This window comes from Symphalangus syndactylus, chromosome 10 (genome assembly GCF_028878055.3).
Source record: "Symphalangus syndactylus isolate Jambi chromosome 10, NHGRI_mSymSyn1-v2.1_pri, whole genome shotgun sequence".
Classification (NCBI taxonomy): domain Eukaryota; kingdom Metazoa; phylum Chordata; class Mammalia; order Primates; family Hylobatidae; genus Symphalangus; species Symphalangus syndactylus.
Genome location: NC_072432.2, coordinates 19,365,307 through 19,391,689, shown reverse-complemented (window position 1 = coordinate 19,391,689; position 26,383 = coordinate 19,365,307). Strand labels below are relative to the sequence as shown.

Below are 26,383 nucleotides of genomic sequence, written 5' to 3'. Positions count from 1 at the left end.
AGAGAATACACCCAACAGGTCTACTATTCCAACTCACCTTTGCTTTTTTCTTTTCTCCCCTTCCACAGTAGGAAGTATCCTCTCTCAGTACCTAAAGCTTTGATGTCACCTCCTCTAACAGGTACACCATGCAGTGTAGATCATTCCAAGTCTTTGTGAGCACTAAGATACAGTCTCGTGAAGAATTCCATTGAATTGGTTCCAGAGTTGGTGTCTCTTTTCTAATCCTCCATTTATATGATAATCACTTGAAATTCAAGTCACCTGTTACTAGGATTGCAAGAAACAGAGGAATCAAATCTTTTTTTTTTTTTTTTTTTGAGACAGAGTTTCACTCTTGTTGCCCAGGCTGGAGTGCAATGGCGTGATCTCGGCTCCCCACAATCTCTGCCTCCTGGGTTCAAGCAATTATCCTGCCTCAGCCTCCCGAGTAGCTGGGATTACAGGCATGCACCACCAACCACACCCCGGCTAATTTTTTTTTTTTTTTTAGTACAGACGGGGTTTCTCCATGTTGGTCAGGCTGGTCTCGAACTCCCGACCTCAGGTGATCCACCCACCTCGACCTCCCAAAGTGCTGGGATTACAGGCGTTAGCCACCACGACCAGTGGAATCAAATCTTTTCTTCTGGAGTTCTTTTAAAACCTTTAAACCAAGGTCCCAGCTCTCATGCTCACTTGAACTAACTCTCCCTCCCCCTCCCCCTCAGCTTTTATAGATTTTTCTACAATACTTTCTCCTTACCCTTGTTAAAGCATTTGTTATCACTTCCATCCTTTACTGTTTAATCCTTCTCATGAGCACAAATACACGTGCACACACATACACACACTCACATGAGTTCCCCGTGCCGGCTCCGAGTCTGGGTGCTGTTTTACTGAGCTATCTACGTTGGACCCGTGTTCCCCTTATTCCACAATATTACCACATTCCAGGAGGAGAAACCATTTTATTGTCTATTTCTTATTTTGATCCACATATCACATTAAAATGGAGCAAAAGAAAGGGTCTCAGACAAGATGAGCGCATTCTTTAAGATGCTGGCCCTATAGAAACAGATTTCATGTTTTCCAAAGAGGATCCGGTACAGCCCAGCCGCGGCCGGTCACTTGGCGCCATCTGCTGGACAGGGACAAACAGTCGTAGGCAGGGAACATCAGAACCGAGCATAGGTGCCCACTGCAAACCTGGCTCCCTGATGAACCAATGGTTTCCCACTGGAACGATGCTTTATATCCCTTTATAACAAATCATCCCTCCAACTTCTTATCAATATCTCAGAAGCTAGGGAGTCTTTTCCACTGTGGTTTTCCTATTTCCTCTGCTGGTGCATAAAGTGCCTTTGCTTTGTTTAACAAGCAATAAACAATTTTTTGTTTTGCATATCACTGTATCCTCAGCATCCTGCATAGTGACTGGCACATGTAGGAGCTCCAAAATCAGCGGGTTTTTTTGTTTGTTTCTTTGGCTTTTAAACGAAATAAGTGATTGATATCTGAGTCGGGGAAGATGACACACAGATATTCCTATTTTCATCAGATAGGTTTTTTTTTTTTTTTCTAGACTTCCCAGCCTGGGTAGGTGGGTAATGGTTTAGAAGCTCCTAAGGATGAACCTCTCCCCACCACTAAAGTATTGAATCTGCTAATAATAAGGGAGGAAACACTAATAAATAAATAAATAAACCAGGAAAAAACCTTTGTGGGGAGGGGAGACAGGACGGAATAAGGTCTTTGCATTATAGATTCTCCATGAAACCTGGCCTAGATTGGATGAGCCTTCAATGCTCAATATACGTTTCAAAAATTGATGATTAACCGACTTGCTCAGTGCAATGGTTAATTTTATGTATCGACGTGGGTAGGCGGATGGGCATGGTGGCTCCACGCCTATAATCCCAGCACTTTCAGTGGCCGAGGTGAGCGGATCACTTGAGATCAGGAGTTCGAGACCAGCCTGGCCAACATGGCAAAACTCCATCTCTACTAAAAAAAAATAAAAATAAGTAAAATAAAAATAGCCAGGCATCGTGGCGTGTGCCTTTAATCCCAGATATCCGGAAGGCTGAGGCAGGAGAATTGCTTGAACCTGGGAGGCGGAGGTTGCAATGAGCCAAGACTGTGCCAGTGCAATCCAGCCTGGGTGACAGAGCGAGACCCTATCCAAAAAAAAAAAAACAAAAAAAACCTATAATAATAGGGAAGCAGGTATCAGGGAAATAAGGAAGCAAAGGAGGCAAGTCTCGATGGCTAACTCAGTATGGGCAGAAGAGTCAAAGCTGCCTCCAAATTTCTAACTTAGCAAATGGGTGAACGTTGATGGCTGGAATTAAAATGAAAAATAGAGAGGATAAAGCAATTCAGCCAACAGTAATAAATTTAGGATTGTTGTCAGAGGCATTCGAACCAGAGCAACTCCATCTTGGGTGAGGACGAGGAAAAATGAGGCTGGGACTTGCTGGACTGCCCTCCCCGAAAGTTAGATATTCCTAGCCTCTAGATGTTTGTGGCTAAGGGAATAGATTGATAACGTTTACTAAACAGACACAGGCTTAGGAGTGTCCTGTGTAGAAAGCAAAAAGTTTCTTCCTCAAAGTTTCCCTTGTTAAAGAATAAATCATGAGTGTTAGAAGTAATAGTTCCTTTTAAAGACTAACTTCCTTCAAGCCTCCTTGCTTTGTGCTAATAACTCTTTGTTAAGCCCTATCCTATGTAGCTGTTAAACATGCTCACAGGCACATAGTACATTCTATGTCCTTGTACTTTAACCAAGATATCCGTGCTGGACGTGCTCACAGGCATGTCCCAGCTCGCAGCCTATGCCTATGCCTATGCCCCTTCCTTATTTGGGAATGTTATTACTTTTCTAAGTCCTTTAGTAAGCAACTTCCTCCTTTCCCTTGTTTTCCATTGCTTTCACCTATTTAGAAAAGTTTTAAATTGTCAGCCAATTGGGTTCAGTTTAGATTGTAAGGTCTGCCTCCAGCTAACGGAGACAGGACAGAGTAGCAGGGACAAGCTGCCTAAGGGATAAAAATTGCTTCCCATTCCCTTTGAAAACTGGCACAAGACAGGGATGCCCTCTCTCACCACTCCTATTCAACATAGTGTTGGAAGTTCTGGCCAGGGCAATCAGGCAGGAGAAAGAAATAAAGGGTATTCAATTAGGAAAAGAGGAAGTCAAATTGTCCCTGTTTGCAGATGACATAATTGTATATTTAGAAAACCCCATCGTCTCAGCCCAAAATCTCCTTAAGCTGATAAGCAACTTCAGCAAAGTCTCAGGATACAAAATCAAGTGCAAAAATCACAAGCATTCCTATACACCAATAACAGACAAACAGAGAGCCAAATCATGAGTCAATTCCCATTCACAATTGCTTCAAAGAGAATAAAATACCTAGGAATCCAACTTACAAGGGACGTGAAGGACCTCTTCGAGAAGAACCACAAACCACTGCTCAATGAAATAAAAGAGGACACAAACAAATGGAAGAACCTTCCATGCTCATGGATAGGAAGAATCAATATCGTGAAAATGGCCATACTGCCCAAGGTAATTTATAGATTCAATGCCATCCCCATCAAGCTACCAATGAATTTCTTCACAGAATTGGAAAAAACTACTTTAAAGTTCATGTGGAACCAAAAAAGAGCCACATTGCCAAGAAAATCCTAAGCCAAAAGAACAAAGCTGGAGGCATCACGCTACCTGACTTCAAACTATACTACAAGGCTAAATTAACCAAAACAGCATGGTACTGGTACCAAACAGAGATATAGACCAATGGAACACAACAGAGCCCTCAGAAATGATCTACAATCATCTGATCTTTGACAAACCTGACAAAAACAAGCAATGGGGAAAGGATTCCCTATTTAATAAATGGTGCTGGGAAAACTGGCTAGCCATATGTAGAAAGCTGAAAACTAGATCCCTTCCTTACACCTTGTACAAAAATAAATTCAAGATGGATTAAAGCCTTAAATGTTAGACCTGAAACCATAAAAACCCTAGAAGAAAACCTAGGCAATACCATTCAGGACATAGGCATGGGCAAGGACTTCATGACTAAAACACCAAAAGCAATGGCAACAAAAGCTGAAATAGATAAATGGGATCTAATTAAACTAAAGAGCTTCTGCACAGCAAAAGAAACTACCATCAGAGTGAACAGGCAACCTACAGAATGGAAGAAAATTTTTACAATCTACCCATCTGACAAAGGGCTAATATCCAGAATCTACAAAGAACTTAAACAAATTTACAAGAAAAGATCAAACAACCCTATCAAAAAGTGAGCAAAGGATATGAACAGACACTTCTCAAAAGAAGACATTTATGCAGCCAACAGACACATGAAAAAATGCTTATCATCACTGGCCATCAGAGAAATGCAAATCAAAACCACAATGAGATACCATCTCACACCAGTTAGAATGGTGATCATTAAAAAGTCAGGAAACAACAGGTGCTGGAGAGGATGTGGAGAAATAGGAACACTTTTATACTGTTGATGGGACTGTAAACTAGTTCAACCATTGTGGAAGACAGTGTGGCGATTCCTCAGGATCTAGAACTAGAAATACCATTTAACCCAGTGATTCCAATACTGGGTATATACCCAAAGGATTGTAAATCATACTACTATAAAGACACATGCACATGTATGTTTATTGCAGCACTATTCACAATAACGAAGACTTGGAATCAACCCAAATGTCCCTCAATGATAGATTGGATTAAGAAAATGTAGCACATATACACTTCTGGAATACTATGCAGCCATAAAAAAGGATGAGTTCATGTCCTTTGCAGGGGCATGGATGAAGCTGGAAACCATCATTCTGAGCAAACTATCGCAAGGACAGAAAACCAAACATCACATGTTCTCACTTATAGGTGGGAATTGAACAATGAGAACACTTGGACATAGGGTGGGGAACATCACACACCGGGTCCTGTTGTGGGGTGGGGAGAGGGGGGAGGGATAACATTAGGAGAAATACCTAATGTAAATGATGAGTTAATGGGTGCAGCACACCAACATGGCACGTGAATACATATATAACAAATCTGCACATTGTGCACATGCACCCTAGAACTTCAAGTATAATAATAATTTTTTAAAAATTGCTTCCCTTCTTTATTCAGGTGTGCTCTCACCACTATTCCATCTGCGAGGAGCACCCTTTCTGCAGAAAGTAAAATTACCTTGCTGAGAAAACTTTTTGTCTAAATGCTGATTTTTCCTTAGGGTACCAAGGAACAAGCATTCTGTTTCTGAATAAACATTTTACATATAACAACATGGTGGCACATATGGGGATACATTCCCCTCTGGGGGTGGCCTCTACTCCTTTCTCATGAGGAGGCACATGTTGCGGTGGCCTTAGGGGTAAGGAATCGAGACCCACCTGGTGTGATGAATAAACCCGGACTCTCAGCAATGCAGAAAGAAACTGGCCAGCAACCTGGAGTAAAGAATCCTCACATACCACGTGGACCAGGTGACCTCATGCATGAGCCAAGGAAGGAAACACTGGAGGGGCCAGTAAAGCATTCCTTAGTCAGGACTAAAGCGGGGCCATAAAGCACTCCTTGGGTGGGACACATACCAAGGTAAGAGAAACAGCAGGAGCGGTAAAGCATTCCTTAGGTCAGGACTGAGGAAAGAAAAGCCACGGGGTGCAGGGAAGGATGGGGGTGGTGGTGAAGTATTCCTTAGACAGGATGTCTTAGAGGTTAAAAAGAGGTGAAAAATCCCCATTAGGGGAAGATTAAACATCACACAAACCTCAAGTAGTAAAAAGGATATTCAAAACTTCCTCTTCCCCTCTTCTCAGGGGAAGAAAGAGGCTAAGCTCCACAACCACTGCCTGCTCCCTAGGGGAAGGGGAAGGAGAAGAGAGAGCAGCAGCGTGGTTGGCTGGCAGAGGCAGGGAAGACCAGCAGAGAGAGAAAAAGAAAGGCAAAGACAGAAAGCAAAAATCTTTTGGCAAAGTTCCGAAGTTTTCTAGAAGAGGTTAAAAAAAAAAAAAAAGGGAACTCAAGAATGCAGAGAGAAAGAAGGAAAGGTCAGTACTTTAAAGGAGAAGGTCAAAGAAAGTGCTATAAGGGCTGTGGATGTAAAGATGAGGAGGAAAGACAAGGGGGTCCTCTGGCCCAGGGTTAATGACTCATAGAACTTGAACCTGGCATCTGCCGAGCCTCTGGGCCGATGGCGGCCCTGGGCCCAGACTGCAGCCGTGCGGATCCCACCCAGCCCAAGAGACTGAGTGTAAAGGGGAGAGGAAACAGGGGATGGCAAAGAGAGAGGGAGAGAGTGAGAGCGAGCAAATGAAGGAGAGATAGAGGGAGAGAATAAGTGACAGAGAGACTGGAAGAGACAAAGATCAGAGAAAGACACGGAAGGTAAGACTAGGAAGAGAAATAGTGTAAGAGGAAGTCAGAAAGTTAAAGCATGTCAAAGATTGTCTGTGAAAGCCATAAAAAAGTTACAAAAGAGAATTTATGTGAGAAATATTGTAAAATTTAAAAGTAATTAGGCCTCCTGAATGTAAAACTATTAAAGAAACATTTATGTGCAAGGCATATAATGAAAATAAAATATACTTTTAGTAAAAGGATTATAAGGAGGCATAAGAATATGGATTTTTACCTACATTAAAAGGTTAAAAAAAGGTGCTAAAGAAAATTCAAAAGAAAAACAAATATTGCTAAACCAAAGAGAAATATTATCCAACCCCTTATAAAGAAAATCTTATTCCAACTGCATCAAAGAACCCATTAGGGGCCCTCCAGCACAGAGTTAATACCAACAAGTTTCCACCTCCAGCGGCTCCTACAGAGGCCAGGGTACAAGCCAGCAGGGGGACCTAGCCATGGACAGACACTTCCTATGTCGGGGAGGGGGCCAGGTGGCCGTTAGCACAGCCCAGCCCAAGGCCAGAGGCCAGACAGTGGGGGCTCGGGCAGGAGCAAAGTCTAGGGGTGACCGGGTAAGTCACAAGGCCCCTCATCCCCAAGGCCACAACGCACAGGGGCGATGAGGGCCACAGAGAGGCCAAGACCTTGAGAGAGGGGCAGGGCCGCCAGGTCCCCTAGGCAACACTAAGTAGGAATGGGGCAGGAGGCATCACCATGGGACCTCAAGCCCCAAGATATGCAAAGTTCTAACAAAATAAGGAGCCCCAAAGGGTCCCTCAGAAACAACATAAGTAAACATTTTTTAAAAAGGAAATTTCTCAGCAAGAAGGCACTAGGGACTATAAAGTAAAAAAAAAATACCTATAGGTTGCTTTACTTACATCCCACTGCCGATGTCCCCACATTTAAAACAAAATTTCTCAGAAATTATACACTTGGTTTAACTTCCAGTTTCCCTTCCCTCGGAACTAAGTCTTTTAGCACAGGTACCAACCCTAGAATTTCCAGTACACCAGCACCAGCCTGGAAACCACATCCTCATCAAAGGTCAGAAAGAAGAAAAACTTGAGCCAGCCTGGGAAGGACCCTACCTTGTGCCGCTAACCATTGAGACTGCCATTCACACAGCAGAAAAGGATGGAGACATCATACCTGAGTCAAGAAGGCATCATCATCAGAGTCATGGGCCATTGTTCCAGGATCAAGCCCTACCAAGTTAAAGCTAAGAAAACTTAATCTATCTTTTCTTTTTATTTTCTTCCCTTTAACTACTCTCCATCTTATTAAGGTAACTAAATCTAACTCACCTCAAGTTATTATTTTTAATGCCTGTTTAGTTATCACTCCTCCCAGACACAATGACAAGACCAAAGTCTCTATAGTAAAAGTAAAACACCTAAAGCAAACAAGAACAATTGAGACAAGGCATCGGGATGTAAATGCCTGGCTAAAATGGATGAAATATTCCATCTGCACTCTGAATAAAAGCAATTGTTACACTTGTGTGCATGGTAGGCCAGAGGTCCAGGTTGTCCCCTTTCCACTTAGATAATCCTCTAATCGACAAGACATGGACTGCATGGTAGCTCTTTTTCAAAACCCTACAGCCTGTGATAGTGAACTGTGCCAAACTCTCTCTGCTATTTCCTAAAATGCAGTACCCTGTGGGTCAGCCCCCGAGGGCCATCCAGCCTTGTAGGGACCAGCCCTACAGGGTCTGTGGGTCTTTGTCCCTGTGTGCAGAGACAAGAGATGGTAGAAATAAAGACAGAAGACAAAGAGATAGAAGAAAAGACAGCTGGGCCCAGGGAACCACTACCACCAAGACGCAGAAACAGGTAGTGGCCCTGAATGCCAGGCTGTGCTGTTATTTATTGGATACAAGACAAGGGGGAAGGGTAAGGAGTGTGAGCCATCTCCAATGATAGGTAAAGTCACGTGAGTCACGTGTCCACTGGACGGGGGTCCTTCCCTGTTTGGCAGCCAAGGTGGAGAGAGAGGAGACAGCTTATGCCATTATTTCTGCATATCAGAGACTTTTAGTACTTTCACTAATTCTGCTACTGCTATCTAGAAGGCAGAGCCAGGTATACAGGGTGGAACATGAAAGTGGACCAGGAGCGTGACCGCTGAAGCACAGCATCAAAGGGAGACGTTTAGGCCTCTGGATGGCTGTGGGCAGGCGTGACTGATGTCAGGCCTTCCACAAGAGGTGGTGGAGCAGAGTCTTCTCTAACTCCCCCGGGGAAAGGGAGACTCCCTTTCCCGGTCTGCTAAGTAATGGGTGCCTTCCCTAGGCACTGACATTAGTGCTAGACCAAGGTCAGCTAAGTAATGGTTGCCTTCCCAGGCACTGGCGTTACCGCTAGACCAAGGAGCCCTCTAGTGGCCCTATCTGGGCGTGACAGAGGGCTCACACTTGTCTTCTGGTCACTTCTCACCATGCCCCTTCAGCTCCTATCTCTGTATGGCCTGGTTTTTCCTAGGTTATAATTGTAGAACAGAGATTATTATAATAGTGGAATAAAGAGTAATGCTACAAACTAATGATTAATAATATTCATATATAATCATATCTATATTCTATTTCTAGTACAACTATTCTTCTTCTATGTATTTTCTTTATTATACTGGAACAGCTTGTGCCCTCGGTCTCTTGCCTCAGCACCTGGATGGCTTGCTGGCCACACAGCCTCCATCTTTCAAGACCAATTTTACCTCATGTCTCCAATGACAAGGGGAAAATTTGGCATTCCTTGGAGACTTAACGGGATGCAGTGAGATCAGGCACTTCCAAGAGCTGACCCATCGGTCCACCGTTATTCGTCACCAAGCAGATGTATGGCAGTATTGTAGAGGACCTTTACTGGACATTCTGCCAAACAATTAGAGCAGTACTTGAGTTCTAGTTCAATTGGCTATCCCTTTTACCCTGGCATTTCATCAACCAGAAAAGCTTTTTCTTTTAAAAACTCAAGCAAAATAGCTAGACCAAGACATGTTAAGAAAGTTTGAAGAGGAAAAACCTATAAAATCAAGAGGAGGGAACTGTAGAAAGTAAAAAGTTTCCTCTTTAAAGTTTCCCTTCTTGTTAAAGAATAAATCATAAGTGTTAGAAATAATAGTTTCTTTTAAAGACTAACTTCCTTCAAGCCTCCTTGCTTTGTGCTAATAACTCTTTGTTAAGCCCTATCATATGTAGTTGTTAAACATGCTCACAGGCACATAGTACATTTTATGTCCTTGTACTTTAACCAAGATATCTGTGCTGGACGTGCTCACAGCCATGTCCCAGCTCACAGCCTATGCCCCTTCCTTATTTGGGAATGTTATTACTTTTCTAAGTCCTTTCGTAAGCAATTTCCTCTTTTCCTTTGTTCTCCATTGCTTTTACCTATTTAGAAAAGTTTTAAATTGTTAGCCAATCAGATTCAGTTTTTATTGTGAGGTCTGGCTTCAGCCAATGGAGACAGGACACAGGAGCAGGGACAAGCTGCGTAAGGGATAAAAATTGCTTCCCTCCTTTATTCAGGTGTGCTCTTGCCATTTTTCCATCTGCGAGGAGCACCCTTTCTGCAGAAAGTAAAATAACCTTGCTGAGAAAACTTTTTGTCTAAATGCTGATTTTTTTTTCCTTATGGTACCAAGGAAAAAGCATTCTGTTTCTGAATAAACATTTTATATATAACATCCTGATATCCCAATATCTTGAGAAAAGAAGCATTCCTAATTTTGCTTTAAAGATAGTAATATCGATTCTTGCAAGATATAGTCATTAAGAAAATTAATCCTTTATCACAAACCCTTGTAGCAGAGCACATCTCCCCATGATCTTCTTTATCCTACATAAATGAGTATTACACCTAGGGTGGACATGTTTCTTCTCCTGCTTTCGGGAACGCCCTACCCTGTCTATGGAGTAGCCATCTTTCACCACTTTACTTTCTTAATAAACTTGCTTTTGCTTTGTACTGTGGACTCACCCTGAATTCTTTCTTGCACAAGATCCAGTAACCCTCTCTTGGGGTCCAGAGTGGGACTCCTTTCCAGTAATATTGTGAGATCTTGATTTTGAGATGCCCAAAAAGTTGCCATCCATCAGTGGATTACAGAGGTCTGAAGACGTGGGGAGGAGGTGAGCAAAGCCATGAGAAGGAGTGAGATTGTCAAGGGAGAGGAAGGAAAGCACAGTATGGGTGCAGGGGCCGGGCTTGTGTGGACACATCTGGAAAATGCTAGAGCACCCCATTAGCAGCTGAGGTTCCCCAACAGAAAAGTCAGGCCCTCCAACCAAGCCTTTGTCAGTCACACACAAAAAAGTTTTAAATCTCTCATCTGCCTTTCTCTGGTTCACACTTGTTCAGAACCCAGGCAGGGAAGAAGAGAACTGTTTTCTGAGGCCCCCCTGAAGATCCTGACAACAAAGAGAATAGTTGAAGCGTCAATATCCTTCCTTCCAGAAAGTGTTCTGGCTTCCAGGCAAACTGCCACCACCACCCCAGCAACCTGAGATCAAGGCACTGGGGTCTGCCTAGCAAGCCCGGGTCCCAGCCCCAGCCAAGGGAATATTGAGTGAGCGTGCTGTTGTGCGCGCACCCCAGAAACTTTACGGCTCTGTCACTAAAGGGAGCCACTCCAGTGGTTCTTCCCAAAGAAGTTGGCTTCAAGATGACTCAGTGTCCCCATGCCAGAAATAGAAATGGCTGGCAACTTTCACATGGCAGTTTCTTCTGCTAACAACAATTCCACACCCTGTTACATGCCCATTGAAATTAACAACGGGAGGTCCTTAGCGATTTTGGACACAGCAGATGGATTTTCAGTCCAAAGCATTCAGGAAGCACTGAAATCTGTGCCCCCCATCCCCACCCCCGTCCTGGGGCTTTGTAATGCATATTAGCATATTGAAGGCCCTGGAAACGAATCTCCAAAATTTTCTTTAACTCAAACTTTCTGATCCACAATCCTCCCTCCTTTCCAGGCAGAAAACTTTCAAATATTCCATAAAACATCAGAAATTCAAGGGCCCATGAGGCCAGGCACAGTGGCTCATACCTATAATCCCAGCACTTTGGGAGGCCAAGGCGGGCAGATGACCTGAGGTCAGGAGTTTGAGACTAGCCTGGCCAACGTGGCGAAAACCCACCTCTACTAAAAACACAAAAATTAGCCAGGTGTGGTGGCAGATGCCTGTACTCCCAGCTACTCGGGAGGCTGAGGCAGGAGAATCACTTGAATCCAGGAGCTGGGGGTTGCAGTGAGCCAAGATTGTGCAACTGCACTCCAGCCTGGGTGACAGAGAGAGGCTCCCTCTTAAGCAAAAAAAAAAGAAATTCAAGAGACCAAGTATATATTGAAGAAGTCTGGATGAAAAGATAATTAATTAGAAAAAGTGGTCATAAAGGGAAAAGATGAACCAAGAGAGGCCTTGTTATTTAGTGATTATTTTTAGATTGGTAGAAACTTCCACGTGTTCTTAGGCCAAGGGAAGCAGGAAAGATGGCGCATATGAGAAACAGAATAATTCATGGAGCAAGGCCCTTAAGGGATTTATAATCAAGTAGCCTTTACTTGGTAAATACTTCTTATATGAATAATAAATGAAAGGAAGTGAAACCCAAAATTTGTAAGTTTCAAATGCAAAGTAGATGAATAATCATTCTTTTAAGATATTTCCAAAGTTAGCATAACAATTCCAAGTCATTGAGTAAATATTCTCATCAATATTTAAGATTTAAGGCAATTGTTTGGAATATTTTGGGAGTTATGAATAAAACTCTGAATCCTCTCTGCAAAAGGTTTCTTTCTTTCTTTTTCTTTTTTTTTTTTTTTTTTTTTTTTTGAGATGGAGTCTTGCTCTGTCACCCAGGCTGAAGTGCAGTGGCACAATCTCAGCTCACCGCAACCTCTGCCTCCCGGGTTCAAATGGTTCTCCTGCCTCAGCTTCCCCAGCAGCTGGGACTACAGGCACATGCCACCATGCCTGGCTAATTTTTTGTATTTTTAGTAGAGACGGGGTTTCACCGTGTTAGCCAGGATGGTCTCGATCTCCTGACCTCGTGATCTGCCTGCCTCAGCCTCCCAAAGTGCTAGGATTACAGGCATGAGCCCCCGTGCCCGGCCTCCGTAAAAGGTTTCTACAATGAGTTTCAGGGAATTCAATCCTAATTTTCAAATTTGCCACCAAAGCTGTGGTTGGTCCAGGGGGTCAGGAAGTGGCACCTGCCACCCAGAGGTGAGTAAAATGTAGAAAACCACTGCCAGTGGTCCCAGATGCCTATAGCCCTGGGCTAATAACAGTTAAGGAAACATGAAAGGGGCTGCAGATTCATCTGTTGGAAGCCCACACACCTGTTGCAGCCTCAGCTTTTCAAACCTGGCACAGACACATCTTCTCAGCTGTATCCTAAAGCCTGTTGGCAAATGCATCTCAGAAATATAGTCCCTAGGCTTCCAAGGCCTAAGATATAGAGAAGAGCATAAAAGGTGCTAGGAACAAGGCCGGGCATGGTGGCTCATGCCTGTAATCCCAGCACTTCGGGAGGCCAAGGTGGGTGGATCACCTGAGGTCGGGAGTTCGAGACCAGCCTGACTAACATGGAGAAACCCAGTCTCTACTAAAAATACAAAATTAGCCAGGCATGGTGGTGCATGCCTGTAATCCCAGCTACTCGGGAGGCTGAAGCAGGAGAATCGCTTGAACCCAGGAGGTAGAGGTTGCGGTGAGCTGAGATTGCACCATTGCACTCCAGCCTGGGCAACAAGAGTGAAACTCCATCTCAAAAAAAAAAAAAAAAAATGGTGCTAGGAACAGTGCTGACGATATCTGGCCCACCCTCTTTGCCCCTCTCCCTTCTCCATGTCCACTCCTCTTAGCAGTGTACCTTATAACAGAAGACCAGATAGAAGGCTAAAAACCAGCACAAGAGAAGTCTGGACCCTGGAAATGGGCGGGTAAGATCGAAGCATAGAAGGGCTATGGAAGTCTGGGGAAAAATAGGAGGTCCTAGGGGGTAGAAGTTTTCCTCCCTACTATAAAAGGATAAGCTATGTTGGGGCAAGAAGTATGATCTAAGGTCAGTGGAGAAACTGGAGTAGAGAGCTAGGAGTATAGAGAAGCCACAGCCACAGCTTTCCTGTGTACTCTGTAAAGGGCCGGAATGCATATCTACAGCCTGGTGGTAAGAGATCTACAAGGTTGGTGCACTAGCAATTGTGGTCCTCCAGACTTTGGATGTGCTCACATTAGGAACCTTTTGGCAAGGACTTCATGGATAGCATTGCAAGCTGAGGATCTGTATAAAATGATCAGATCCAGGATTCCACTAGTTGGTAAAAAGTCTTTGTGTGCATTTGAGAAAGGAGTTACTTCCTTGGGAAGACACAGCTTCACACCAAAGTGCATGACTTGGCATGCTTCAGTCTGCATTCATCCCCTTGGGGATGCAGTGAACAGCCTGCACAACCCTACACAGCCACCCCCAATCAAATCCTAGCGAAAGACTAATCTATAGTAAATTTATGTTAGCAAACTTAGATGCAACAACTTTGACTCACCATTGAGTCATTGTAAAAGTAGTGTTGGCTTTAGCTATCATTAAAAAGACTCAACAATTTAGAAATAATGTTGAGAAGGATAAAAAAAATTTACATGCTGCTCCAAAGATAGAAAGATTCTAATTCTATTGGAGAGATGTAACTCTTAGAATAAATGAAAAGGAAACGTGAATTGAGCAAACCAATGTTGATAAACACAAGAAAGGGACGTCATAAAATGACATCGCCCCAAACCCAGCAGAGTTAATATCATCAAACTATAATTAGCACAAGTCTCCAAGGAGCATGAATTGTATTGAGAAATAGGTTTTTGATCTTGAAAAGTAATATGAGAACTAGAGATGAAAACTAAGCTGTAGATGACACACTGCAAAAAATCGAGCCTACCGAGGGAATAGAATGAGACAGGCTGCCACTCGCCTGCCTGCCCTGTCCCCAAAAGCCCAGGCAAAAGCAGCAAATGAGGCATTAAGCAGCATTAAGGAGATAAGATGGAAAGGAGGAAAGCATTTTTTAAAAATTAACTGAATATTGGCTGGGTGCAGTGGCTCACGCCTGTCATCCCACCACTTTGGGAGGCCAAGGCAGGAGGATCACCTGAGGTCAGGAGTTTGAGACCAGCCTGGCCAACATAGTGAAACCTACTAAAAATACCAAAATTAGTCAGGTATGGTGGCAGGCACCTGTAGTTACTCAGGAGGATGAGGCAGGAGAATCACTTGAACCCAAGAGGCAAAGGTTGTAGTGAGCTAAGATCATGCCACTGCACTCCACCCTGGGTGACAGAGTGAGATTGTCTCAAAAAAAAAAAAAAAAAAGAAAAGAAGAAAGAAATATTAACCAGATATTGAGATATATGTAGAATAGGTCTACAACAAATTCCCTTCTCAAATTCTCCAGGTTCTGATTCAGATCCAAAAACTACATAGCTGACCATATAAAATACATCTTGCAGCTTACAGATAGTGGCCGACTCTTTAGAAAGAGTTGTCTTAAAGTAGTAACTTTATTTGTTTAACACTTATTTATGAATATTTATAAATAAACACTTATGAATATTTGTAAGTGAACATTTATTTATGAATATTTGTAAGTGAACATTTATTTATAAGTTTAACACTTACGAATTCTTTATATGAATCATATAAAGAATGCAAGTAAACAACTTAGTGCTATTGTTATATTCTTTGAAGTCGCTGGGACTATTGTCCCATCACTTGATTAGAGTCTTCAATTCTCAAACTTGCTTTTCTGTCCCCATTCCTCTGGGTACTCTGGCCCCGGACACCTTCAATGCCCTCTCCTTCCTGATACTTTTCCTCGCTTGGCTTCGGGGACATTGTTCTCTCCTAGCTACGCTTTCTCTTATCTGGATGCTCCCTCTTCTCTCCTGTCCAGCTTTTTATTTTCTTTGAGCCCCCTCCTCTTAAATTGGAAGAATTCTCTAGAATTCAGCCATTTTTTAAATTTAAATTTTAATTTTTTTATTTCCAAAGGTTATTGGGGAGCAGGTGGTGTTTGGTTACAGGGATAAGTTTTTTACTGGTGGTTTGTGAGATTTTGGTGCACCCATCACCCGAGCAGTGGACACTGCACCCAATTTGTAGCCTTTTATCCCTCACCCGCCCCCCACCCTTTCTCCATGAGTTCCCAAAGTCCATTGTGTCATTCTTATGCCATTGCATCCTCACCGCTGTGAGTGAGAACATACGATGTTTGGTTTTCCATGCTTGAGTTACTTCACTTAGAATAATAGTCTCCAATCTCATCCAGGTTGCTGCAAACACCATTAATTCATTCCTTTTTATGGCTGAGTAGTATTCTGTTATATATATATATATATATATATACACATACATACATACATATATATGTGTGTATATATATACATACATATATGTATGTATATATATACATACATATATGTGTGTATATATATACATACATATATGTGTATATATATATATACACATACATATATATATGTATATACATATATATATATATATCACAGTTTCCTTCTTTTTTTTTTTTGTGACAGAGTCTTGCTCTGTCACCAGGCTGGAGTGCGGTGGTGCGATCTCAGCTCACTGTAATCTCCACCTCCTAGATTCAAGCGAGTCCCCTGCCTCAGCCTCCCAAGTAGCTGAGACTACAGGTGCATGCCACCATGCGCAGCTAATTTATTTTGTATTTTAGTAGAGACGGGGTTTCACCATGTTGGCCAGATGGTCTTGATCTCCTGAGCTCGTTATCCACCTGCCTTGGCCTCCCAAAGTGCTGGGATTACAGGTTTGAGCCACCGCACCCGGCCATACCATTTCTTTATCCACTCATTGATTGATGGGCATTTGAGTTGGTTCCACGTTTTTGCAATTTCAAATTGTGCTAGAATTCAGCCCTTTTAGAGGAGGTCTCTGAGAATGACTAAGTCCATATTTCCAAGCTTAATCTCTATCCAGAGGTTCAGGCCCATTTTTCCAAACAGGTGTGGACCTCTTCATTCACCTATCCCACAAGTAATGCAAGTTACTCAGAACTAATCTCCCTCCCCCAGGGCAGCTGCCTGTCCTGGGTTTCTTATCTGCTAGGGTCTAAATGTCTGTGTCCTCCCAAAATCCATAGATTGAAATCCTCACCCGCAGGTGAGGGTATTAGGAGGTGTTATTAGTCAGGGTTCTCTAGAGGGACAGAAGTAAAAGGACAGATGCATATATTGAAGGGAGTTTATTAAGGAGAATTGACTCACACGATCACAGGGTGAAGTCCCACAACAGGCTGTATGGAAGCTGAGGAGCAAGGAAGCCAGTAGTGGCTCAGTCCAAGTCCCAAAGCCTCAAAAGTAGGGAAGTTGACAGTGCAGGCTTCAGTCTGTGGCCAAAAGCCTGAGAGCCCCCAGCAAACCACTGCAGTAAGTCCTAGAGTCCACGGGCCGAAGAACCTGGAGTCTGATATTCAAGGGCAGGAAGCATCCAGCATGGGAGAAAGATGAAGGCTGGAAGACTCAGCAAGTCTGCTCTTCCACCTTCTTCTGCCTGCTTTTTCTAGCCTCACTGGCAACCAACTGGATGGTGCCCACCCAGATTGAGGGTGGGCCTGCCTCTCCCAGTCCACTGAAGCAAATCTTAATATCCTCTGGCAACCCACTCACAGACATACCCAGAAACAATACTTTGCATCCTTCAATCTGATCAAGTTGACACTCAATATTAGCCATCACAGGAGGTGAAGCCTTTTGGGGGGTGATTAGGTCACGAGAGGAGAACCCTCATAAATGAGATTAGTGCCCTCATGAAAGAGACCCCAGAGAGCTGCATCACCCCTTCTACCACGTGGGGATACTGCAAGATGATGTCTGCGAACCAGGAGGCAGGCCCTCACCAAACACTGCCAGTGCCTTGATCTTGGACTTCCCAGCCTCCAGAACTGTGAGAAATCAATTTCTATTTGTAAGCCACTCTGTTTACGGTATTTTGTTATAACAGCCAGGATGGACAAAAACACCACCTCAGCTAATATTGCTACCATCCATTCAATCGTCTAACACAGAAATGTTCACCTTCAACAACTCCCTTCATCTTCTCAGCTACATCTCATCATCCTAAAGTTCTCTCCACTCCATCTGCATAAAAGCTTCCAAGCGTAACCCCTTTTAAATAACAGAGTCAAATACATAACCTTTTTTGTGGCCAAGATGGAAGTTCCCTAAGTGTCTGATTTCAAGCTTACTGAGAAAAGCCCAATCCAAAAAAAAAAAAAAAAAAATTCCTCCTTGCTGGCAGATCCCTGAAATCCCTTTGGCAGACAAGGTTTTTATTGCAGAATTAGAAATAATCCGAAATGCCAGAGGCTCTGGAAAGATGCCACCTGAAATTGAAAGGACACCAAAGTGACAATGTTGTGTCACACAGCCTTGCAGTGAAAAGGGGTGATGGTGGGAGGAGAGGGGAAGGTGGAAAATTGGAGGGTGGCAGATAAGAGCAAAGAAGAAAAAGTGAAGGTGCAGATAGCAGCAGCAAAGGTGGTGGTGGGGGGCACATTGTGAACATATAAAGAATGTTCGCTTGAGCCAACCAAGCCAAAATCAACTAAAATATACTTTCGTGCTGAAGGTAAATTAAACAATTCCTGAGTATGGGAACCAAGGTAGACAGGAAATCATTTTATAAAAAGATTCACAGAGACTCTTCTCTTGTTTCTATAATAAACAGAATGGAGCCACTTCCCAGAATTATAATAAGACACAGTGAATGGGAAAGTTCTAAATTTATGTAAGATCAGCTTTTGAAGTCCCTGAAATTGTTGCAATGGGAAATACTGCCTAAGTGCTTCCAAGTTCACTAACAGATCTTCTCTAGGAGTTTTCACAGCCAACCCTTCAAAACTTGGCCACCTTTGCCATAATAGTCCACGAATATCCAATTGTCTCTGCAAGAAGTCTGTTATGACTGAGATTTCTTTCTGCCTCCCTGGGGTCAGATCAAATTAACTTGGTAAGAATTGCTTTCTGTAAAGCTAACCCACATTGGAGTAACCCCCGTGTGACCTAAGTCATCTTCTCCCCTGGCTCCCAATAGATTCAGAAAAAGAAATGGATGAGGTCAGGAATAACAAAGGGGTGACCAGTTGCAAAATTTAAAGATATAGCAGCTGGAGAAGCGAACCATGGGCCTTAGGAAAGAAAGATGGAAAATGTTGCTGGCATCCAGCTATGCAGATCTGATGAGATCAGCCCCCCAGAAACCTATGTTACTGCTCCAGAAGACAAGGCAATGCGCCCACAAATTTAACGACTGTCTCCTGGCAGGAACTCTGTCCACAAAGCCGAAAAGGGTCAAGGCAACCTGGTGAGAGAAATGTTGACTTTTTGTGGGTATAAAAGGCACAGACAATCTAGCTAAGGCAGGTGTACTGTGATCTACTGGAAAGTCGTGTATGAACCCCCCACCTTATTTTTATTCATTTATTTTTTTTTTCAAAAACAAGGGAGTTACTGACTTTTCTAACTGCAAAATCATTTATGACAATTTAACCAGCTGTATGAGTCTGTTTTCATGCTGCTGATAAAGATATACCTGATACTGGGTGATTTATAAAGAAAAAGAGGTTTAATGGACTCACAGTTCCACGTGGCTGGGGAGGCCTCACAATCATAGCAGAAGGCGAAAGGCACATCTTACGTGGCAGCAGGCAAGAAAGAGAATGAGAACCAAGTGAAAGGGGTTTCCCCTTATAAAACCATCACATCTCGTGAGACTTATTCACTACCACGAGAACAGTATGGAGGAAAACACCCCCATGATTCAATTATCTCCCACCGGGTCCCTCCCACAACACACGGGAATTATGAAGCTACAATTTAAGATGAGATTTGAGTGGGGACACAGCCAAACCATATCACCAGCCAGGCATTAAGTCAGCCTCTACAGAAGGAAGAGGCTTAAATTCAAATTAATTTGGCATCTACTAAAATCGGATACCAAATATAAGAAATGGAAACCAAATTCTAATTTTTTTCAAGCTGGAGAGAAGCTAAGAGGTTATCTGTCCTAGCCCCTGACTTCCCTCACTGATGAAGAGGCCAAGGCCTAGGAGTGAGTTCTCAGGTATGGCCCAGGTAGCCTGATACCCAGGTCTCTGTGTCCTCCCTCACTCCACCATGCACTTTTTCAGAGAAGTGAGACACCTTAGTTTGGAAAAAAAAAATAAGTGAGATGGAAAAAAGACAAATCACTTGTACTTTCCTACTACTGATCAATTATTTAATCCAAAGAAGTTCAAACTATGTCTAAAATTAGACAGCCAGGCCATGTTTCACTCCTCAGGCATGCAAAGAAGATAATGATAGTATTTTTCAGACCATGACAAGGAATTGTGGTGCATTACAGTGATTATTTTCCCAAATCACCAGCTCTGGCTAATTAATACTTAAACAGAAAATTTTGCTACAGGAACTCATAACAGTTTTGTAGCAAAACAAGGAAGCAAAGACTTAACATTTCATCTGTGCTCCGCTTTGATTTGGTACAAAAGGCGGCTGGGATTAGACAGGTTCTAATGGGAAAGGCATAGGAAATAATTAATAAGCAGCGTTCTTATCTATTATTTACAGAGGGCCAACCATAACCTAAGGGGTAAATACCTGGTTCTTTCCCAATGAGTTTACTTTTCAAGATTATTATTATTATACTCACCCAGGCTGGAGTGCAACAGCGCGATCTCAGCTCACTGCAACCTCCACCTCCCAGGTTTAAGTGATTCTCCTACCTCAGCCTCTAGTAGCTAGGACTAGAGGCGTGTGCCACCATGCCCAGCTAATTTTTGTATTTTTGGTAGAGATGGGGTTTCACCATGTTGACCAGGATGGTCTCGATCTCTTGACCTCGTGATCTGCCCATCTCAGCCACCCAAAGTGCTGAGATTACAGGTGTGAGCCACTGCGCCCAGCCTATTTCAAGATTTTTAAACATGGGGCAGGCCAGGCACAGAGACTTATGTCTGTAATTCCAGCACTTCGGGAGGCCAAGGTGGAAGGATTACTTGAGGTCAGGAGTTCAAGACCAGCCTGGGCAACATGGTGAAACCCTATGTCTACAAAAAATACAAAAATTAGCCAAGCATGGTGGTGCATGCCTATAGTCCTAGCTACTTGGCAGGCTGAGGTGGGAGAATTGCTTGAGCCCAGGAGTTTGAGGCTGCAGTGAGCCACAACTATGCCACTGCACTCCAGCCTGGGTGACAAAGCAAGATGCTGTCTCAAAAAGCAAACAAAAGAAAAACATGAGACAAAGGAGAGGAAGCAGGAGTGGAGCACAGCACACCATGAACTGGCCTGTCTCAAAGCAGAGCCATTGTCCCTGGGACTCTGGGTACTTGGCTGAGGCTGCAGGTTGGACCCTAATCCCAGAGCCTCATTCTGATGGAGGCTTCAGCCATACACCTCGCTTGTCATACAGGGAGTTGCTTTCATGCTGGATTTCCGGGAAAGGAAAGCAACCTATTAGAGCCATAGACATGCACCTGTTTGAGTCTCTGTTCTCAGTTCTTTGGAGTATACACCTAGAAGTGGAATTGCTGGGTCATATCGTAACTCTCTGTTTAACTTTCCAAGGAACTCATCCTCAGAATATTTGGAACCAGTGATGAACTTAATCAAACTAAAGCTGAGACAAAGCCCAGACCCAGGTTGACCACAAGGCAGATGATTCATGCAGCGACCACACCAGTGGCCTCACAGGAGCACGGGCACACCCTTTACTGCAGCAGTCCCCAACATTTTTGACACCAGGAACTGGTTTCATGGAAGACAATTTTTCCATGGATGGTGGTGGGTGGGGGCGTGGTTTTGGGATGAAATGGGTCCATCTCAGATCATCAGGCATTAGATTCTCATAAGGTGCACACAACCTAGATCCCTTGCATGTACTGTTCACAATAGGGTTAGTGCTCCTATGAAAATCTAATGCACCTGCTCATCTGACAAGAGGCGGAGCTCAGGCCATAATGCTCACCCACCTGTCGCTCACCTCCTGCTGTTCAGTCCAGTTCCTAACAGGCCACAGACCAGTACTAGTTCACCACCTGGGGGTTGGGGACCCCTGCTTTATTGGACATAATTATTAGGTCGTGTTCTTTTTGGTGTTGTTTGTACAGCTCTATTGAGGTATAATCCACATGCCATAAAATTCACCTCATTTTTAAGTGTATGATTCATGGCTTTCAATTACACTTAAAAAGTTGTAAAACCATCATTACAATTCAGATTTAGTATATTTCCATCATCCCCCAAAAATCCCCTCGAGTTCCTTTGCAGTTCAAAGCCACCCCCAATTTCAGGCAACTACTGTTCTGATTTCTGTCTTTTTCTATTTTCCTTTTCCGGACATTTAATGTATATGGAGTCATAGCATATGTAGTCTTTGGCATCTGGGCTAGCAAGTACGCATATTAGTCTACCAGCTCAGATGCACATAAAAATATTACATATCTTTTCTTTTCTCCTCCTTCCTTTCTCTCTCTCTCCTTCCTTCCTTCCTTCCTTTCTCTCCTTCTCCTTCCTTCCTTCCTTCCTTCCTTCCTTCCTTCCTTCCTTCCTTCCTTCCTTCTTACCTTCCTTCCTTCTCTCCCTCTCTCTGTCTTTATTTTTGGACAGTCTCACTCCATGGCCCAGGCTGGAGTGCAGTGGCACCATCTTGCTCACCACAACCTCTGACTCCCAGGCTCAAGCAATTCTCCTGCCTCAGCCTCTCAAGTAGCTGAGATTACAGGTGCGCACCACTACTGCCTGGCTAATTTTTACATTTTTAGTAGAGATGGGGTTTCACCATGTTAGCCAGGCTGGTCTTGAACTCCTGACCTCAAACGATCTTCCCAAAGTGCTGGGATTACAGGTGTGAGCCACTGTCCCAGGCCTCTTTACTTTCTTTAAACCCAGTTCTGCAGGGGTGTAGGGAAACCTATTTTCGGGCACCACTGGGGTCTGCAGAGGGGAGGTCTCCTTCTCTATGGCCATGCAAAACTCCAGGAGGGCTTTTGGTACCCATTGAAGTAAGGGCCATTTATTTTTCAACCCAGCAACCTTGCCACTGATACCCTCATTATCAAATGGTTCTTCTAGGGAACAGGCTCTGCTGTTTCCAATGACAAGCCTGGGCAGCAGAATCTGTAGAAGGTACCCAAGGTCCAGTAGGTGCATCCCAAGAGCTTGCTGTCTTTCTGGGTGCTGCAGGGACTGAGGCTTGAGTGCCTGACGCTCATAAGACCACCATCCCACTCCTCCTCCCAATCTGGGGGCAGGGGAGTCACTCCTCCCTCCAACACCTGTGAAAGCCTTCCCCCAACCCAGCTCTGGCTCCTCCTCCTCCAGGACATCTGGGGTAGATCATGGATGTATTGAGATCAGGCTTTCTCAAAAGACAAGAAGAAAGGTTGTACTTCTAAGAGCTGTTGCCAGGAGTCCAGCCAACACTCCTGAAAGTAGGAAGCCCAAAGGGACTCATTGCTAACTCCAAACAGAGGAGATCGGGGTGGAAAGGAACAAAAGGAACATCAAACACAGATCTCACTAAAAACCTTCCCACACTGCTCTACATTTACCCACCACAAAACCACATCAACAAATCAGCTAAGAGCGTGCTATTATTTCAGTTTTTTTGCTGCATTTAGATTCCATCTACCCATGGAAGTGTCACCAAACGGGATGATCCAGGCTAAGAAACAGAACCGGCTCTAACACAAGCAACAGCAACAAACACCATGCACCAGGCATTCTTCTACGTGTTGAATTCTCTCAGCATCCTTAGGTGAGGGCTGTGGGTCCAGAGGCCTTATCTAAAATTTTTGGGTGGCTGGGCACCGTGGCTCACACGTGTAATCCCAGCACTTTGGAAGGCCAAGGCAGGTGGATCACCCGAGGTCAGGAGTTCAAGACCAGGCTGGTCAACATGGCAAAACTTCATCAACACTAAAAATGCAAAAATCAGCTGGGTGTGGTGGCACACGCCTGTAATCCCAGCCACTCGGGAGGCTGAGGCAGGAGAATCGCTCAAACCCAAGAGGTGGAGGTTATAGTGAGCTGAGATTACACCACTGCACTCCAGCCTGGGTAACAGAGCGACACTCCACCTCAAAAAATAAAATAAAACCTTTGGGGCAAGCTCTGCTTTAGAGTCCAGAATTTGGGGGATTTTCAAAAGGTTATTCAATGCACAGGATTTATATCACATAACACCCTGACGGGGTGTGACGCAGTTCTCCTATCAACTTACTGATTTTCCTTCATAAGACAAATTTAAACATCACATCAAGAGATCCAAATGAAGACTGTAAATAGCTTTCTATCAGTTGGGTCCAGTCAGAAAAGAGGTTTGGTCCTTAGAACTTTCTGGATTTGGGAGTGTACTATACTCCTCATTTTACAGATAAAGGGAATGAGGAAGGGTAAGACGAAGTAACTTGGTCAAGGTCCTATAGCTAAGAAGTGGTTGTGGGGGGAGTGTGTGTTGGCTCAGAGCTTCACTGATGCTCCTTTTAATTCACTTTCACAGGGTTGTTTTGTTCTCGTTTTTGCTCTTGTTTGAGACAAAGTCTCCCTCTCACCCAAGCTGGAGTGCAGTGGTGCAATCACCGTTCATTGCAGCCTCTCCCTCCTGGGCTCAAGTGATCCTCCTGCCTTGACTTCCCAAAGTGCTGGGATTACAGGTGTGAGCCACCGTGCCCCACCTATAGGGTTTTAAATAGTAAAAGGAGCCTAGTGAAGTACAACTTACCCCAGGCACCCCTTACAGGCCCCAGAGGGACCCTCTTCCGCCGATCCCAGGGTACAGCTCTGACACCGTCTTTTCTGCGTGGATTATCCCAGTAGCTAAACAAAAATTAGAGAATGTCATTCCATTTCTCTCTGTATATATTTTTCCAAGCCCTTTTCATGAATGATCAGTTATTTCCTGCACTGATTTTTGTTTTTGTTTTTGTTTTATTTTGAGACGGAGTCTCACTCTGTCACCCAAGCTGGAGTGCAGTGGCATGATCTCGGCTCACTGCAAGCTCTGTCTCCCGGGTTCAAGCGATTCTTCTGCCTCAGCCTCCCGAGTAGCTGGGACTACAGGAGAGCACCATCATGCCCGGCTAATTTTTGTATTTTTAGTAGAAACAGGCTTTCACCATATTGGCCAGGCTGGTCTTGAACTCCTGACCTCGTGATCTGCCTGCCTCGGCCTCCCAAAGTCCTGGGATTACGGGCGTGAGCCACCGCGCCTGGCCCTCCTGCACTGATTTAAAAAAAAATTTTTTTAATTTCTCTATTTCTCCCCAATCCCACCCCCAGGCTCACTCCTTATAAAGCAGCCTCTAGCCTCATCTGCCTCTCCTACACCACACCAACTCGAGGGCCCGGAATTGGGTCTGGGGCAGCCGCTGACTTGCTTGCTTCTCTGCCCTGCTCTTGGGGTTAGCCTCAGGGGCAGGGTTGAGGGACAGGCTTGGCCAGGCAGCCGGAGGTCCCGACAGCGAAGCGGAATCCTTCGGAGATACCAGAGGAGGGCGCATCTGCCTTTTTCCTGTTTCAGATTAGGTTCTCTCTCTCTCTCTCTCTCTCTCTCTCTCTCTCTCTCTCTCTTCCTGTTTCAGATTAGGTTCTCTCTCTCTCTCTCCTTCGCTCGCTGGCATGTCGGTAACCGCAGCGATTAACGCCGTCACAGTGACGCCTTAGCGTAGTCCCTGTTCACCCGGGTCCCAGCCTCGACCCCGCACGGACCGCGAGGGTGGGTAGCTGCGGGCGGGCGCAGAAAAGAGGAGGGGCGGGGCCTTGGTCGGGAGGGGTATGGGAGGGGCGGGGTGTGGGAATGGGTGGGGTATAGGATGGGCAGGGCCTGGGGGCGGGGCCCGGGAAATTCCCCGGCGCGGGCAGGGAGCGGCTGCGGGTCAGCTGAGCGGCGCTGGGCGGGGTAGCAAGGCCCCGCATCAGCCCCAGGCTTCCCAAGCCCTGCTGCCCGCTCCGCCGCCGCCACCCCCCGGCAGGTTCCCTGATCAGCGTCCCATCCTGGTCGGGAGTTCTCTCCAGGCGACAAGATGCCGAGGAAACAGTGACCCTGAGCGAAGCCAAGTCGGGCGGCAGGTGAGCCAGGGCAGGGAGCTGCAGGGGTGGGCGAGGGGGTGGCGGCTCCTTCATGGCGGGCGCTTCTGCGGCCTCAAAACGGTTCCCGCAGCCCTGCCCCGCAGCCCGGAACCTGTCGGGGTAAGGGTGGCGAGAGGTGGGGCGGCCCTCCCGCGAGACGGCTGCCCTGGGAGGATCCCCAGGCCCCGGAGGGTCCTGACCTGGTGGAAAAGGGTGGGTAGTGAACAGAGGGTGGGCCCAAGAAGGGTCCGGGGCCGGCCTGGCGGCCGCAGGTCCCCTGCAAGTCACCCAGAGACTTGGAGGTGACGTCCTCCCGCAGGCTGGGAAGGATTCCGCAGCCAGTTCCTCGCCATAAGGAGGAGGTGGTTACAGACACACCTGTGGGAGACGTGGGACCACTACTCGAGCTGAATGAGGTGCCCACGGTCGGTACCGCAGAGTGACCCCTTTCTAAGGGGGTGGGAATCCACATAGACTGCTGTGTCTAGGAGTGTGTGTACACTCTATATAGAGAGAGTATTTGATGAGGCCGAGACCTCCAAAGGAATTGTTTTTGCCATCGAAATGTATAAGCTACAGGAAGTAAACATCGCTCAAAGAAAATGAAACCCGGGTTCCGACCTGGCCTGCACCACCAGGAAAACTGTTGTATGGAAATGTACACCATGGAAATGTTTGTAAGGATGAAATGGAAAATGAAAGCATAGAAAAGTAAGGCAACGTGAGGACCCTCAGAAGCCTTTGGATCTGGTTAGCAAGGTGCAGGCACTGTGAACGAAGAA

The 26,383-nt window shown here is 44.9% G+C and overlaps 2 protein-coding genes across 31 annotated transcripts in view; one reads left to right on the top strand and one right to left on the bottom strand.

Annotated features, from left to right (window-relative positions):
- CCDC3 (coiled-coil domain containing 3) overlaps window positions 1-25,257 on the bottom strand; it is a 202,887-nt gene extending 177,630 nt beyond the window's left edge. For 2 of the 5 annotated variants that reach the window (XM_055296624.2, XM_055296625.2), the window contains exons 1-3: window positions 24,907-25,257; window positions 24,256-24,350; window positions 19,109-19,162 (exon numbers count right to left, since the gene is read on the bottom strand). The gene's annotated coding sequence lies outside the window, so the exon portion shown is untranslated. Of the gene's footprint in view, window positions 1-19,108; window positions 19,163-24,255; window positions 24,351-24,818; window positions 24,864-24,906 lie in introns of those variants that run through there. The other 3 variants (XM_055296627.2, XM_063610188.1, XM_063610187.1) reach the window with 3 other exon arrangements.
- The window catches only part of OPTN (optineurin), a 37,912-nt gene continuing 36,560 nt past the window's right edge, over window positions 25,032-26,383 (top strand). For 9 of the 26 annotated variants that reach the window (XM_063610116.1, XM_055296611.2, XM_055296608.2 and 6 more), the window contains exon 1: window positions 25,377-25,601. The gene's annotated coding sequence lies outside the window, so the exon portion shown is untranslated. Of the gene's footprint in view, window positions 25,602-26,383 lie in introns of all 26 variants that reach the window. The other 17 variants (XM_063610118.1, XM_063610115.1, XM_063610112.1 and 14 more) reach the window with 10 other exon arrangements.